We start from the raw sequence: 14,650 nt of genomic DNA, 5'->3' as shown, positions 1-14,650 counted from the left end.
ATTTCAGCTCCAGACTTTCTGACTTTCAACCATATAAACCAGATCTCCTCGTGATCACTTTTGAGATAATTATCGGAATAGACTGAGCTGACTTCCACGTAGAGAACTTTCATTTCCCCACCCCTGACTTCTTTGTTCTGTTTCTTTTCCTCTCCCTCCTAATAAAAACCCCTGCCTGACTGAGGTGTTAAGTTGGTCTTTAGAAGAGGAGTCTGCCATCTTCTCAGGCTGCCAGGCACTTGAATAACTCATCTTTCCTTACATCAGCACCTGTCTCTCAAGTACTGGCTTTGAGTGTTAGCTTTTGAAGCTGTAGGTAGCTGAGCCTGAATTCAATATCAGTATAATAGGGACAGTAAATAGATTGTACAACTTAAGGGTCTAAAGTGTGATCCCAGAAAAGACACACATGCTTCATAGATATAAACACAAAGAAATTTATCTAAAATGATAAAGAGAAAATCAAATAAAGTTCTAAAAAATATTTAATATAAGAACTATCCTCATTATCTTTCCAATTTTTCCATAAATCTAAAGTGACCTAAACATAAGGATTTTTAATTTAAATAAGTTTTAATACCTAGAAAATTAGGAACAGCTACTTTGGAAAACCATGACAGTATATTTTAAAGTTAAACATACTCTTAATGTATTACTCAGCAATCCCACTTGTAGATATTTCACCATAGAGAAAGCAAACAAATACCCAAAGAATACCACATTAGAAATATTGTTCATAACATTTAAAATTAGGAAGCACCTAAATGTCCACCAACTAGTGAATGAGTAAGCATATTTTCATGTCAGCATATGATAGAATACCACAAAGTAAATGAAGAAATAAAATATCAACACAAACAATATTATGGATGAATTTCAAGTTACTTTGCTAAGTGAAAAATATCAAACCAAATTAGAAAAATCAAAATCACAGTGTTAGAAAGCAGACCTGTGATTTTTGTGGGCCAAGATGCAATGGAATAGACCACCGAAGGACCACCGAAGTACATTCTATGGAGATGAGAATGTTCTATAACTTGATTTTGGTTGTCACTATACAACTGTATACAATTACCAAAGACATCAAAATACGTTTTTAAAATGTGTGGGTTCATCATATGTTCAATACATTTTTTTTAAACCTAGAAAAAATAGACAAGGGGAAATGAGAGAAATACCTGCTCTTTTACTAAAGACAAATGCTAGGGGATAATTGCAGGCTCTACAGACTTTTAGCCTGTATGTATCTCAAAAGGTTGCAAGGGAATGCTCTTCAGTAAGAAATTATTGGGTTGGCCAAAAGGTCAGCTGAGTTTTTAATGTAAAATGAAAGTCACATTTTTTTATTTTCACCAATAACTTTATGGATTTGGATATTTTGAGTATATCAACTCTCTCCCACATTGGAAAACATTGATTGTTCTCAATTAATGTCTTGATTTGATTGCTATCAGCTTCAACTGGTCTACCCAACTGTGGAGCATCATCCAGCAAGAAATCTCCAGCACGAAACTTTGCAAACCATTTTTGACATGTTTGATCAGTCACTGCACAAATCTTCGTGTGTGTGTATGTGTGTGTTTCAGTTGTGTTTTTACCATTCTTGAAATAATAAAGCATAAAATGCCAAAAATGTCATCTATTTTCTTCCACCTTTAATATTAAAATAACTATACAAAATTCACCAATTTTGACAAGTTTTTTTTTTAATGCACACTGATAGGACAGCTGTCACAGTACAATCTAACAAATTTTTTTTGAATGAAGTTAAAGACAACTAAGCACTACTAGAGCCATCAAATGAACTTTTTGGCCAATCCAATATTTTATTTATTTATAAAGGAAACAATATTTAGCACAAAAACCAAAGAGGCAGATATAAAAAGGCTAAGTATTTCTGTCACTGCAGTTTTTCTGGAACATCTGTATCGTTTGACCGTACCCATTTACTTGAAAAGGATTATGTGATGGATGACATGAAGATAATATCATTTACTAAGGCTCTAAAGCCATCCTCTAGTGGAATGTATATTTTTAAAATAAGACTTAACATAGAATCCCTCACAATTTACATGAGAAGGGTATTGCTGTGTCAGAATGTGTCTTTGTGATTCCCTAAACACCAACACCCACAGGGCATTTCCTGAGGACTGAAAAGAGGTTGTCCCTATGCAGTAGGTGCCTCACAGGCGAGGAACAACAAAACAAAGCAGTCTCAATGTTATTTAGGGCTGCTGAATATCTGCCCATCTCTACCCTGGAAAGAGAAAGGGAGAGAGAAAAACTTCACCTTTTTTTTTTTTTTTGCCTTATCTTTATTTTGCTTTGTTTATTTCCTTATCTTTATTATGCTTATCAATGTAAGCAAATCTTTTTTAAAGGGAAATTAAGTTCTTTATCTTTCCGACCTTAATGTCTTTGAGGAGGATGATGCCTGTACTCTGGAATGTCTCCTTACACATTCTTTTTTTTTTTTTTAAGATTTTTAAATGTATTTATTTTTAGAGAGGGGGAGGGGAGGAGGAAAGAGAGGGAGAGAAACATCAGTGTGGGGTTGCCTCTCACACCCCCCTCTACTGAGGACCTGGCCTGAAATCCAGGCATGTGCCCTGACCTGGAATCAAAGCAGCAACCTTTTGTTTTGCAGACTGGCACTTAATCCACTGAGCCATACCAGCCAGGGCACAAAGGATCTTAACTTGGCCATAAATGGCTTTGCTCAGAGGATCTGAAATACATATATGTGATATTCATGAAGAATTGTTTCCCAACAGGCATGGTATTTTATAGTTCTATTTTATAAATTCAGAATTGTGATGTGTATATTGCATTAAAACAATAATCACATTTGATAAGCATGGGATTGTAAATCAGAGATAGAATTTAAAATTTTTATCTAACCTCAGTGTCAAATGTATGTCCATATTTTATTATGATTATACTTCAAGACAAAACCCTCATTTATAGAGCTAAATGCTAATGGTAACAGGTTTTAGACCATACTTGCAATCTTGTTCTTGAGAAGCATGAAAAGTCACAGAATAGTTTTGTTGTAAAGTTAAAGTTATATATTACCATGTAAACACTCCTCAAAATACTTGTAATAAATAGAAAAGTCACACAAATGCTAATCAAAACTTAGCACAGAACCTGAAATTTTCCTGCGAATGAGAGCACTCACAAAATAGCAATTCTTGAATTGATTGTGGCACAGCATACATATTCTGTAAAAGAGGATTTGTTCATCAGTTGGAGGTAGCAACAAGTGAGGGTCTAAGTTTAGAAATAAAAAGTTAAGAGTTTCTATCTTATCTGTAATAGAGAGGCTTATATTGAATCTCTGCTTCAACTTTCCTAAGGGGAGACAGCTGGCCACCTGGGTAATAGTTGATTACACTGGATACCTTCCTGCATGTATAGATAACAATTTGTCCTTATTGAATAGTCATTTATTTTGGATACAGGTTTATTTCCCTGTTTGCTATGCTTTTGCAATGACAGTGGGAATCACTGTAATTCTCACTGTTTTGGGGGTGGTAGCAAAATTTCTAAGTTGTTTCTAATCAGTATCTTTCTTTTATATCTAACTTATTAAAAAGCTCAGCTTATACCTCAGGTACAGAGTTTTGTAAAACAACTTAAGAAATTTGCTCTTCTACTCTGACTTTATAAGCCAGTGATTCTTGTCTCTAAGTTGGTGTTCTAAATTCTTCCATTTAATCTTTATCTTCCCAGTAATGAGCTGACCCTGACAAGAATATACCAATTATCTCAACTGAATTGTAGAGAAAGACTTATTATTTCCTTTCTTTGTGATGAGACACCTGTGTCAGTGAAATGGCAAATTACAGCAGCCTTATTTGCTGCAAGAACACACTGCAAATTCTGTGCTAATGTTCTATCATCATGATTTCAGAAATTCAGTATCTTTAGGATATAAGCTGAATTTGAAAATCACTGAGTTGTTCTTTATTTTTCTTTTATGCCAATGTGCCTATTTATTTTTTGGTTATCTATTGCTGCACGTTGCTGCATACCAAAACTCCTGAAAACTGAGTTGTTTAGGACAAGATTATTTTATGCTTTCTCTTGATTCTCTAGGTTGGCTGGGAAATACCTAGATGATTATTCTGTTAGCTTCAATGGGGGTCTCCCAACAATGTTGTCACTTGGTGGTGGGGACTGAAACATCCAAATTGCTTCCTTCTTCCCAAGTCTGGAGCCTTGCTGCTTTTCACTGTGGCCTCTCTCTAGCAGGACCTGGGGGTCTTAAAGGGGTAGCTCAGAGGCAGAAAAAGGAAGCTGCTGCTCTTCATTCTGAACTCAAAACCCCAGAATGTCATTTAACATCATTTATGGTTAAATCCAAGAAAAAATGGAGAAGTAGCTTTCATAGAAGAGGTGAGTTGTTATTTCTTTCTCTTTCTTTCTTCTTTCTTCCTTCCTTTCTCTTGCAAAGAGGCTGTAGTTTTGGAGACAGTCTACAATATTTGTCTTGTTAGTTTTATATGCAAATAGTATTAGGAAAAAATCCAAACAAATACACATTTAGAAACTTTGATTAGTAGTTTAGTTCTAATATTAACTTAATGATAAAGTGTACCTGGAGTTACTGTTCATTCCCCAGAAGAAGAAATCTTTGGAAATGTGACAATGTAATCCTCTAAATGTTTCTGACAGGAGGAAGGAATAACTGTCCCTGCAGAAGCAGGACTTTGAGAACAGTAAGATTTCTTTTATAATCCCATAGAGATTCGCGACAAAAGTAATAATTGTTCCATTAAGACCCATTCTATTCTCTCCCTGGACTCATAGGTTCATGGATCTCTTGGCTGGGCAATACCTTTTTCATTTACCATTTTAATTATTAATTACTTGTGTGTCTAAATTTGCTGTATGCACAGAAGTGGTAGGTTTAATGTACACTAACTTGCTTCAGAGTCAGTTGATTATCTTTTATGCCCTCTTTTTCTTTTGTGTTATCTGGAAAGCTGATTTGTCTGTAATCTCCGCTAGTTTTTGCTTTTGAAATTAAGATTAATGCCAGGTGGCAGGTAGAACAACAAGGAAGAAACAAGGATCCTTGATCGTCTGATCACGCAGGACTTCCAGCAGCACTTTTAAATGACAGAGGAATAAGTTGATTTTTCTAAACCACTGTATTTTAGTGAGTTTGGCAGGGGTCTTAGTTCTTTCCATAACTAATACAAAATTGTATCAGGAGTTTGACAAACTATGTAATATTTGGGTCAACCTCACTTCAAACTGACATGAAATGAAGAGAACAAAAATGGAAAACTTTGAAAGACATGTATGAATAAAAGAATGGAATAAATAGGAATGTAATTTATAACTTCTCAAATTATATTATATAATCAAGGATTCTTTATTTTTTAATCTCATTGCAAAAAATCCATGCATTTGATGCATTTTTACTTAGAACTAAGCAAATAATAGAAAGGAATAGAATATACTAATGCGTAGATGTTTGTGTATGGCAGACCCTAAACTGATGACTACATACCGATAATTAAAAATGATGTGAAGGCAAATATTTGAAAGTTAAAAGAGAATACACTAGAAGTCACTCAACAGAGAGTTTTTCCCAGGGTTGTCCACAACTAGCTCATCAACTTTATTCTAAGTAACAAGAAAAGAACTAAGCTGTCATATCTATCACCATCAGACAGATACATTACTGCGTGGACTAAAGAAAACTAATGCATTTCCTCCCACCTTCTAAGTTCTTTTAGCTGAGCTAATAATCAAATTAACAGAGGCAGATTAACAGGAGAAAATAAAAGTTTAATACCTGTTCATGGGGAATTCATACATGCAGGAAAAATTCCAAAGATAGTGGGGTAATATATTGGAGATGATAGATAGATAGATAGATAGATAGATAGATAGATAGATAGATACATATATATGGCATTTGGATAAAGGAGAAAAAGCATGGGAAGAGGTCTTAGATTTCCGAAGTGACAATGGGCAATTTACAGGTTGTTAAGGAAGAACAGAACAGACATGGCAGCCAAATTCTTGCCAGGCAACTCAGGAAATGGGATTCCAGGCTAACAGGCTCCTTCCTGAAGCCCCTCTGTTTACCATACTTAATCAAAACTCAGCTCTAAGGTGAACATGTTACAGGACAGACAGGGGGGTGTGGTTCACAATATTACAGAAAGGATCCCCCTTTTCTCTCTCTGAGGGCCCCCCCCCACACACACACCTACTTGGTTTAAAATGCCTGCTGCCAGAGGAAAGATGTCTCTCAGTGCCAGAGACTGGTGAAAAGGAAAGAAATTATTTATTTAAAAGTTATACAAACTTAGAGTAATGACTTAATGTCTTCATTAAAATACTAAACTCCTTTAGAATACCCACAGATGCACAGTCCTTCCCTCTCCCTCTATCCAATTGGGGTACCGTATCTCAGGAAAAGAAGTAGAAGTCCGTGATTCAGGCTCCCGGCACCATCAGCTGTGTGGTGCCCCAATCTCCAGTTAATCCAAAGCCATGTGGCACCTTCTCACAGCTCACCAGCAAGAGTCCTTTCTCCCCTTTTCTTCCCGGCAGTCTCTCCTGCTGCCTAAGCCGCATGGCAAAAAGGAGCACTCCAAAATTGAGTGGTCCTCTCTCTTCTCCCCCCAAATCGCGTGGTCCTCTCTTAACTCTGCCAAAGACGCATGTTCCTCTGTTTTCTCCCCCAAAACCACATGGTCCTCCTCTCTACGGCTGCCCACACCTAGGTTTAAATCCCAGCGCCAGTCTTCCTCTGCAGCCCCATTTCCGACTCCTCCAATAATCAGTTACACCTGCCAGCATTCCTGTGTTCTTCCAGCTTTACTGGGCTGCCATAGTAAGTCTGGGCAGGTGTGGCCCCATGGCATGGAGCCAATCTTCTCCAAGCTCTTGTGCAGGCACTGAAACCAGGGGGAGTTGCTTCCCAGTTACATCTTAGGTGGAAGTCACTCCCATCCCCCTGGCTCAAAGCATAGCCACAGCTGTTTAACGTATCTATGAAACCAGTTAAAGGTTATAGATATGTTAAATGACCATGCCAGAGGTTAGCTGCAAAGCTGTTGCCCTACAAAATAGCTCTGAATGGCCCTGCTGCATGTGTCCCTTCCCCCAGCTCAGGCTTGTGGGGGTGACGACATCCTATATATATTTTCTAATATTTCCTGGACACCTTGAGCTCTGGACCCCATTACAAATCCCTATTTGGGGCCCTCCTCTTGGCTGCACCCTGCTTCAAACATACTTCAAACTTAATTCCAACTAGCTAAGATAACAGCTTCCTTAAGATTTCCCTGTCTGAATGTCTTGGGCAGAAAAGAGGAGAGGGTAAAAAGCTTCCTTTGTGTCTCCCATTTTTTAATAAACTGTTTAAAATCTATATCCCAAAAAGCAAAACTTTTGGTCCCTGACATTGTTCTAAAAGGCAAAAGTCATACAATAATTTTATATAATTTTTTTCAGAATAATGTTTGCCTTTATTTAACCCTCTCTATGTACAACTATATATATGTACAACATATATATATGTACATTTTAAAATAGTAATTCAGAGATATATACCTCTATTTATCAATCTGTCCACATACATAAACATATTAAAATGGACATTTTCTCAGAAATTAAAAAAAAATAAAGATTTATTTATTTATTTATTTATTTATTTCTAAAGAGAGGGGAATGGAGGAGGAAAAGAGATGGAGAGAAACATCAATGTGTGGTTGCCTCTCAGGTGCCCCCTGCCAGGGACCTGGCCCACAACCCAGGCATGTACCCTGACTGGGAATCGAACTGGCGACCGTTTGCTTCACGGTCGGGTGCTCAATTCATTGAGCCACACCAGCCAGGGAAAAAGATATGTATGTGTATTTCTTATACAACTTTGATTTCTCATTTTCATTGTTTTTGTCAGTGATGCTTAGAAGATTTACTATCTTATATCTAAGTGCTTTTATTTGTCAGTTTTAATTTTTATTTTTAATTTGAAAATTCATGTATTTCAGAAATTAGTTTTTCATTAGTGTCTCCTAATTATTCCCTCTATTTTTTCTAGTGTATTCTTAGACCTATGCTAAATTTTATATATCTAAATTTCAATTCTTTTAATCCCATTCCTTATATGTTAATGCTGTTTTTGTGATATTTTAGTTTTCTCTTAATTCACTCAATTCACCTGTCACTTAGTCCATCATTATTTCAATAAATATAACTTTTATCTCTAATAGTTATTGGCTGGATTTCTGTTTTTTTAAAAAACTTATTTCATGACTTTAATCCACACTCTTGTTGATTCGTAGATGACAGAATTATTTATTTTATAATCTTTTCATACTTCCCTGATAACTATAGACAATCCCATGTACGTTTTTTGCTTTTCTGAGTGGTTTACTTTCTTTTTGTTTAGTTGATTTTCTTCAAAGGTTTTGTAATGCTTGATTTTACAAGGTTCCACAAGTCTCACGTTGGACTGAATTTCCTTACTAAGCTCTGTGTATTGTTTTAGGGAATAAGCTCCCTAGTATGTGTATGTGACATGGTGTTGAGCCACCCTTCCAAGCTGCGAACAAGCAACTCTTTCCAGACTGTGCTTCTGGTGGTGGGCAGACTGTTCTAGACGACCACGTCACAGGCATGGCCTTTTAGCTACGGACACCGGCAGCAAGGCCGCGGTCTTTGCATCTGTGCCTTACATCCGGCCCCATTCTTTGACTTTCCTAACTGCAGTCTCTATGGAACACTGTGCATTGTGGAGTGCTTCATTTTTAAGTAATATTTCCATTTTTAATATTTTCCTTATCTTTAGCTAGTCCCCATGATCATGTGATCATATGTACATGTGTATTTGTATGTGGATTTTCTATGGTTGGCAATACGAAGAAGAATTTCCAGCATGCTAACAATATTCTGTCTTGTACATATTTTTGTCATATAATCACTTTTATACTTCATGGGAACTATTAAAAATATATTTTGTAATGTCCTTGTGGAAACTTTAGTTATGTAGAACATGCATGTTTAGCAATGGGAATCTAGTATTTCTCAGCTATAACCTCAGGTATTATTTTCAAAGTGTAAGAATTTTTGGTGTTCAAATGGGGAATATTATAGATGTAAGTCTTATTTTTAGAAAAATAATACTGTCTGTCTTTGGCTGCGATTGTAGGTCCCCTTCCTCTGTCCCAGTAATAATTGAATCCTGTGTGTACTGCTCTTGGCTGCAGTGTGATTATTTACCAGCCAGAGTTATGATATGTAATAGGAAGGCATAAATAAAACATCCTGAATTGTTCTGCACCAAGTATATTTTACTCATTTTGTATTACAATAATGGGTTCAAGCTCTCAATTTTAAGCTGTAAGAACTTATGAATAAAGTCTACAGAGCCTGGACTAATTTTCCCCTCATTATAAATTATTATAGCATTGATATGCATCTACTGTAATAACTAGTCACTAGCTTGGAGCAGCATCTTAGGCAAAATGTTCCCAGTAATAGGAAAGACTGATTTCTTTTGCTTGCACAGTCCTCTTAATGGAGCAAACCTGAAAATGTGATTTTGAGTGAAAAATCAAAATTTTATGTTGTAACAATACTACTTAAATCTTATTTATTGCTGAAAAAGCCCCGAGGTTATGCTGTATTTGTAAAGGCTATTTATATCACTCTGTTCCTCTTAGCAATGTAGCTAAATGATTTATCACAGCTATGTCAGCATTCATCTCCGTGAGGTTTCTAACAGAGTATGGAAAGGCATGCAAGCCAAAGTGAATCTTTATGACAGCAGCCAGGGTACATTTGTCTGGTAGCACCAGTGATTCATGTCTTCATGATACATGTCTACAACACTTCTGTGCATCAGCAAAAGCAAACCAAAACTCATTAAATCTCTTTTGGACACAATGCAGGTATGTATGCACACACGCAAACACATATATATATACACACTACACACTTCAGGTATTCTTGGGATAGTTCTCATTTCTCTTCAAGGTGATAACTTGTTACTTCCTTCTATTTCTTAAAGCATTAAGTTTATATCTTCATTATGGTAAGGAATATGCAATGTGTATCTTTCCATTTCTGTATGCATTTAAGAAGCTAATATTTTACATTATTTTGTTTTCCTGTTGAACATAAAAGAATTAATGCATGGAAAAGGAGAACTGAAACACAAGTGTATATTCTTGTAAGAATTTTACTGGGATTTGTCCAACTCTAAATTGTGAGAGTTACAAAGATTGATAAACAATTTTATAGAAATCCATGAAAAGTCTCTATCAAATTTATTTTGATCCACCACCAATCTTGCAATATCCTCTCAGGTATACAATGAAGTTTCAAAAAATCCAGAGAAAACGTATCCTTAATATTACCTTAGCCATCTAACACTTATTCCTATGTCAAAACAAATTTGGTATAACTCCTTTGAGTTTGCCCCATACTTCCTAAGGGATGCTATAAATATTTTTTCCAGGGGAGAGCTGAACACTGTCCCCCATGACCACAAATTATGCAGTCAAGATTCCCAGATTTGGGGAAATTGCAGAGGTCAGCACATCTGGAGTGTAATGGGTCAGCCTCGCCCTGAGAAAACCACCTTCCTGATCATGGTACCTCCCCTGCCAGGTAAGCATGGGATGTTATATTTTTGAATACTGTGACATTTCCTTAAAATATGTCTTAGAATTAGTTTTCCTTCTACCTATGTTGTCTGAAAATTTAATGGTTACCCTGATGTGAATCATGGTAAGAATTTACCCCAGTGCTTACCAAATGCTACTCTGTGGATTGTTGACTGACTGGACATAGAATGAGAATCACAAACAATATTAATAATAACACAGCTCCCTTCTTGATAATACCCTACATATTCTTACTCCAAAAAGTCTGATATAGAGCCAGAAATCTGAGTTTTTAACTAGCTTTCAAGTTATTTGCATATACAGTCAGATTTGAATACTAATTATCTAGTATTATAGTTAAGTCTCCAGCATTTATAAATGAAAGTATGTGAAACATATATTTTAAAATTATATGTTAACAACATTTAGATAACATTTTAGTACATATGTACTTTGTTTTTCACGAACTTTTCTTAATACACAATGCCGTCAGAAGGAAACTATGTGTGATCAAATGGCCACAAAATGAAACTATGTGTGATCAAATGGCCACTCTACTGACTCACTTTCAGATAGCTCAGATCGCAGCTTTTCCTCTTCTACTTTTTCTCCCAGTTCTTTTTACCTGAAGAAATTTATTGTGACAAATTCACACCCATGCAATTCACTTAGAGTGTACAATTCAATGATTTTTATTATACCTGCAGATATGTACAACCCGGACTACCATTTTAGAACTTTATCGACATCCCCCCAGAGTTGCAATGCATACTTTAGCTATTTTTCCCCTACCCACATACCTGACCGTATGCAGATTCTCACCTACTTCTACTTCAATTTGTCCAGCCGTTGAGATAATGTGCTTTAAACTATCTCATTCCCTGTTCCCACCATACTTCATAGACCACAAAATTAGCTTTGCATTCTGGGAAAAACATGGCATAAAATCAGAACATTACTAACTATATGTACATAATGCCTTTGAAGGGAAGGAGAGATTTATTCTTTCTTTCTTTTGGTAATTGACTCACTGAGGGCAAGAATCATTATTTTAATAATTCACCTGTTCCACAAACTAGAATGAATTCATTTTACCAAAATAATCCAGTGATACTTACCCAACATAACATTTTTCTAGCCTAAGAATACATATATAGTCATTGATTTCTCCATCTATTTTCCGTCATATTGGTTTCAACATTGAAAGCTGCAAGTGATCATTCATTCTTATTGAAGATAATTAGCAAAAGAGGAAAAAAGGAGTTGCAAGTAAAGGCAAAAACAGATATATGTGCAAATTTTTGCAATAATTCTAGGACAAATGATGTAGATGAACAATACATACAGAGCTACAAGACAATGTCTATGAGAAAAGCAATCTGATGTAAAAGTAAGAAGTTATACCACGTATATTTTTTTGCCATGAAGTTATCAAAGATAAACCTACATAAATATTTATGAAGAAAAGGCTTTGTCCACTCTAATAAATCATAATTACATAGGTGTCAATTAGGCACAAGATATAGAAAATTTAATAAAGTTCTAGATAACATTAAATAATCACAGAAAAATACCACTTTACATGTATAGTTTTTGAAAGTAGAAAATGAGGACAGGTTAAATTTCTAAAAATTATCTGAAAAATTTGGGGAGATAGAATCCAGACAAAATATTTATGAAACAAGAGTTATAAAAAAAATAGTTATCCAGGGGCTTATTAAATAACTTAAATGTCCAAAATCATCTGATTAGATATATAGGTTATTGTACATTTCAAAGGTCAAAACCAAAGGTCAATGTAATATACTGAGCTACGAAAACAGAGAAAGATACTTCCACAGAGCATATAGGGGGCATATAAATAAGTGATTAATAAATGCTTTTGTGGAAGGTCAAATTTATTGTTATAATTTGGAAATTAACTGAATAGAGATGATAATTAAAATACTGAATTGACTACTACTTAGGAAACTAGTATAAGAAATAAAAAATGATTGTGTCCAAGGGTACGCTTGGAGAATATTAAGAACTCAGTCGAATAATTTTACTCATTCAATTGCTCTGGTATAATAGATATCACTAAACTGTAATTGTCTTCACGAATGGAAGCAGAGCCTAGATTTTCCCTCTACTACTGTAACACACACGTATTAAGCAATGAATATAATTATAAATGCTTGTTGGTTACTAAGCATTTTAAAAGCCTTCCCCCCTCTCAATATCGTCTCATTTTACCAAGTTGTGTTAGCCACGAAATGTGTAAGGCCTGAGATTTACACTATTGGTGTAATTTTTTTTTCTGATAAGATAATTATCAGAAAAACCATGTCAAAAAATTTGTTTACTCTGAAAGGTAATATATCAACCCATTAGGAAATATTCATGGATAAGAATGGCCAATTATGACCCGTGGGCTGTTCACACTGTAATGCATTTGTAAATTGCCATTACATTTGCACTGATATATTTTTCAGTCCAAAATAATGCCCTCAGATTTAGACAAAAATCCTAAGAAAGTGTAATAATGGTTCTGAAAGAGATCTCTACCATCCAGGGGATAGAAGGAATTTAAAACTAAGAATACATCCTACTTTAAATCCTGGGGTTTGAACAATAATTGACTATATAACACACATATCTACATTCTACAATGAATATGTTTTGGAGAAAAAAATTTTCCTCACACATTCTTTTGACTGAGTTAAAAAATAAGTTTAAATCTTGATGAAATTAAAGAGTATGTTAATTCTGATTTTTAAAATATTAACCTCATTAAAGCCATTCTTCATGTACCCCGTAATTTATTAAACAGCAATTATCTTCCCAAAATAGAAGAAAGTTATCAGAAGTAGCTCAATATTGATAAACTCCTGAAATACTTTCCTGCTTTCACTCAGTAAGATCAACAATACAATTCAACCATTTGTCAAACACTCTGATACATAAATGTTTTAAATATCTATTATTTTTATAACTATTAATTATGAAATTGTTAATGACTTCTGGAACATGTATTTGCCTCCTATAATTAAAACTGAATATCAGCCCTGACCCATGTGGCTCAGTTGGTTGGCCATCATCCGTATAAAGCGAAAGGTCACTGGTTGGGGTTGGATTCCGGGTCAGGGCACAAGCCTGGGTTGCAGGTTTGGTCCCCAGTCATGGTGCACACACGGGGCAAGTAGTTGATGTTTCTCTCACACATCAATGTTTATCTTCCACATTTTCTCCCTCCCTTATCCTCCCTTTAAAAATAAATAAATAAAATCTTTTTAAAAATGAAATTCAGTCACTTCATTTTTGCTTTTTAAAGAATGGATTTAAACATTTCATTGTTAATTAAATGTACAGAATTTTAATTGGAAGTTTAAGATTTAAAACAAAAAACAAATTAGAATGTCTGAGAAAGAATATATCTTCCTAAGGTGAAATCTTGGGAAAATAAAGCAGCAGTTTATATACTACATAATTTAGTTGTTCAACAACTATTTTCCCATTCATTTATTTATTTGATTAGTGTATAAATAAATATGTGTATACATTCTTAAATACATAAATAAACTTGCAGAATAATCTAGAATGATCTAAAATTATTGTTAACACACCTGCCTTTTGTATTTTTTCCATTTCTCATCTGTGTCTTAAATTATTCCAATAATTAGATATATAAATCCATTGTTTAAAAAGACAAAGAAAAATGATCGATACAAATTTTTAATAAGAGGAGGCAAGTAAAAATTTGAGAATTTTTTGGCAATTCCACAATTCATAACTATATTAATGTTATATATTTATGACATGTATGTATCAGAATGTTTGACAAATGGCTAAAATTTACTGTTTATCTTGATGAACCAAAGCAGGAAAGAAAAGACAAAAGAAAAGCGAAGAAACAAAAAGACTGGGTCACTTATGGCCTTATGAAACATGAGAAAGCTATGAATTCATGAGACCGAATAGTGAGCAGAATTTTACGTTGGTATCTACTGGGGTTTATTTGTGTGGGG

At 34.9% G+C, this 14,650-nt stretch overlaps 1 non-coding gene across 1 annotated transcript; it reads right to left on the bottom strand.

Moving 5' to 3' along the window:
* Positions 1-10,492: 10,492 nt before the first annotated feature.
* Positions 10,493-10,655, bottom strand: LOC112313811 (U1 spliceosomal RNA). Its single transcript, XR_002975736.2, has one exon. It is a non-coding gene; the product is annotated as a U1 spliceosomal RNA (small nuclear RNA).
* Between the last annotated feature and the right edge of the window lie 3,995 nt (positions 10,656-14,650).

The sequence above is a fragment of the Desmodus rotundus genome, chromosome 13 (genome assembly GCF_022682495.2).
Source record: "Desmodus rotundus isolate HL8 chromosome 13, HLdesRot8A.1, whole genome shotgun sequence".
NCBI lineage: Eukaryota > Metazoa > Chordata > Mammalia > Chiroptera > Phyllostomidae > Desmodus > Desmodus rotundus.
The sequence above is the reverse complement of the archived record's forward strand: the minus strand, read 5'-3'. Positions and strand labels throughout refer to the sequence as shown.